General features: G+C 45.7%; 1 pseudogene; it reads left to right on the top strand.

The window, feature by feature from the left end:
* The first annotated feature begins 400 nt into the window (after positions 1-400).
* Positions 401-3,208, top strand: LOC118842394 (annotated as a pseudogene).
* Positions 3,209-3,525: the final 317 nt, after the last annotated feature.

The raw sequence follows: 3,525 nt of genomic DNA, 5'->3' as shown, positions 1-3,525 counted from the left end.
TAAAGCAAGATTAACACATTTCCTTTTACCTGCCCCCTTTTCTTTTCCATTATAACTGCTTTTTCTTGCTACTTTTGTGTGAGATAAATTACCTCATTCTATCTCTTCCTTTCTCCTTCTCCCAATATATTCCTCTCTCACCCCTTAATTTAATTTTATTTTTTTAGATATCATCCCTTCAAATTCAACTCACCCTGTGACTTCTGTATATATATTCCATTCAACTACCCTAATACTGAGAAAGGTCTCACGAGTTACAAACATCATCTTTCAGTAGCAAGGTGGAGGGGAGTTCACACGAGCAGCCCAACTTTCCCCGGCCCAGCCCCACTCAAAGTGTGGCAGTAGCCACAGCCTGGAAAGAAGGTGGAAGACAAAACCCAAGGATTCCGAGTCGACCATGGATCATTATGATTCCCAACAAACCGATGATTACATGTAGCCAGAAGAGGACTAGGATAGAGACTTACTCCTTGACCCTGCCTAGGAGAAACAGCAAAGAAAGACATTCACAGCATGATGCAATTCACACCTCTGAAAGGCCGGCACACAGATCGAGAACATAGAGGAGGATTTCCTGAGGCTCATGTTGCTACTGGCGGTTATTTCAGGTGAACGTTTGGCAAAGCCAGAGCCAGGCAAGATGAGGGTACACAAAATCTCCAATGTGAATAAGGCCCTGGACTTCATTTCTAGCAAAGGGGTCAAACTGATCTCCATTGGAGCAGAAGAAATTGTGGATGGGAATGTGAAAATGACTTTAGGAATGATTTGGACTATCATCGTTCACTTTACTATTCAGGATATCTCAGTGGGACAGACACTGGCAAAAAATGACCTACTGCTGCGGTGTGGGAGGAACCCAGCCCCATATAAAAATGTAAACATTCAGAACTTCCACATCAACTGGAAATATGGCCTTGGGTTCTGCGCACTGATTCACAGACACTGGCCAGAACTCACTGATTATGGGAAGCTACGGAAGGATGACCCACTGAGCAACCTAAATACAGCCTTTGATGTGGCAGAGGAGTACCTGGATATCCCAAAGATGCTGGTTGCAGAAGACATTGTTGGAACTGCCCGCCCTGATGAAAAGGCCATCATGAACCATGTTTCTAGTTTCTACCACACCTTATCAGGAGACCAAAAGGTGGAGATAGCAGCTAATCAGATCTGTAGGGTGCTGGCAGCCAACCAGGAGAGTAAACAGCTGATGGAAGACTATGAGAAGTTGGCCAGTAATATATTGGAGTGGATCCAATGCATTGTCCCATGGTTAGAGAACTGGAGGATTTTCGAGACTGCTGCCACCTGCACAAGCCCCCTCAGGTCCAGGAAAAGTGCCAGCTGGTGATCAACTTTAACACATTGCAGACCAAACTCTGACTCAGCAACATGCATGCTTTCATGCCTTCCAAGACGAAGATGGTCTTCGTTATCAATAATGCATGGGGCAGCCTGGAGCAGGCAGAGAAGGGTTAGGAGGAGTGGCAGTTGAATGCGATCCAGAGGTTGGAGTGACTGGACCATGTAGCTGAGAAGTTCTGGCAGAAAGCCTCTATCCATGAGGCCTGGACAGATAGCAAGGAGGTCATGTTGCAGCAGGACTATGAGGTAGCCACCCTTTCTGAGATCAATGCCCTGCTGAAGAAGCATGAGGCCTTTGAAAGTGACCTTGCTGCTCACCAGGCCTGAGCGGAACAGACTGCTGCACAGGAGCTGAATGAATTGGATTATTACAATTCTCCCAGTGTCGATGCTCATTGCCAAAAGATCTGTGATGGAGTGGGACAACTTGGGAGCATTAACCCAAAAGTGAGGGGGAGCTGTGGAGTGGACAGAGAAGCTACTAGAGACATAGACCAACTGTATCTGGAATATGCCAAGAGAGCTGCTCCTTTTAACAACTGGATGGAAGGGGCCATGGAAGATCTGCAGGATACCTTCATTGTGCACACCATAGAGGAGATCCAGGGATTGGCCACAGCACATGAACAATTCAAAGCCACCCTCCCTGATGCTGACAAGGAGTGACAGGCCATTCTAGGAATCTATAATGAAGTTACCAAAATTGTCCAGACATGCCATGTCAATATGGCTGGGACCAATCCCCATACAACCATCACCCCCCCAAGAGATCAATGGCAAATGGTATCATTTTTGGCAACTAGTACCACAGAGGGACCAGGCCTTGATGGAGGAACACACCCATCAGCAGCAGAATGAATGACTCCTTAAACAGTTTGCAGCCTAAGCCAATGTTATTGGGCCCTGGATCCAGGGCAAGATGGAGGAGATTGGCCGCATCTCCATTGAGATGCATGGCACCTTGGAGGACCAGCTGAATCACCTTCAACAGCATGAGAAGAGCATTGTCAATTACAAACCAAAGATTGACCAGCTGGAAGGAGACCACCAGCAGATCCAGGAGGATCTTATTTTTGACAACAAGCACACCAATTATATCATGGAGCACATCTGAATGGGCTGGGAACAGCTCCTCACCACCATTGCCAGGACCATCAATGAAGTAGAGAACCAGATCCTTACCTGAGATGCCAAAAGGATCAGCCAGGATCAGATGAATGAGTTCCATGGTTTCTTCAAACACTTTTAGTGGGATCACTCTGACATACTTGGTCCTGAGGAGTTCAAAGCCTGCCTCATCATCTTGGGTTATGATATTGGCAACAACTCCCAGGGAGAGGCAGAGTTTGCCTGAATCATGAGCATCGTAGACCCTAATCACATTGGTGTAGTGACATTCTAGGTCTTCATCTATTTCATGTCCCATAAGACAGCTGACCCAGTCACAGCTGACCAAGTCATGACTTCCTTCAAGATACTGGCTGGGGACAAGAATTATATTACCTTGGATAAACTATGCCGGGAACTCCCACCTGACCAAGTGGAATACTGCATTGCATGGATGGCCCCCTGCACTGGCCCAGATGTGATGCCTGGTGCTCAGGACTACATGTCCTTCTCCACAGCCCTGTATGGCAAAAGTGAGCTTTACCTACTTCTAGACCCCCTGCCACACAAATCTTTATTACCATACAAACCCCCAGACTCTAGCAGGGTTCTTCTTCCTGTCCAGATGCACCTTTCTTTTTGTATGCAATGCAAGCCTGCTCAGCTCGGCCCCCTTTGTTGGACTGTCCCCCATTTCCTCCTTCCTTCTCTCTTCCTCACTAAACCCTGAGGTTTTGGTGTCAACTCACAGGTTCATGTCATCCTCAGGGATGGGACAGACATTACATTGAATCTTCCCACACCCTGAAAGTGGTAACAGTTTACAAAATTATTTTCTGCAAAAAAGAAAAAATGTTTAAAAAAAAGCAAACCAAAAAACCCCACATATTTTATTACAGAAAATAAAGGTATTTTTTCTCCACTGACTGAAATGGATAAGGGGAAAATAGAACTATTTGCACCACATTTTTTGTGACATAGAAATATAAGCAAGCACAATGTGACAGTCCATCATTTTTTAAAAAATATCTTATCTGTTCCATCTTT

Source organism: Trichosurus vulpecula, chromosome 3 (genome assembly GCF_011100635.1).
Source record: "Trichosurus vulpecula isolate mTriVul1 chromosome 3, mTriVul1.pri, whole genome shotgun sequence".
NCBI lineage: Eukaryota > Metazoa > Chordata > Mammalia > Diprotodontia > Phalangeridae > Trichosurus > Trichosurus vulpecula.
The sequence above is the reverse complement of the archived record's forward strand: the minus strand, read 5'-3'. Positions and strand labels throughout refer to the sequence as shown.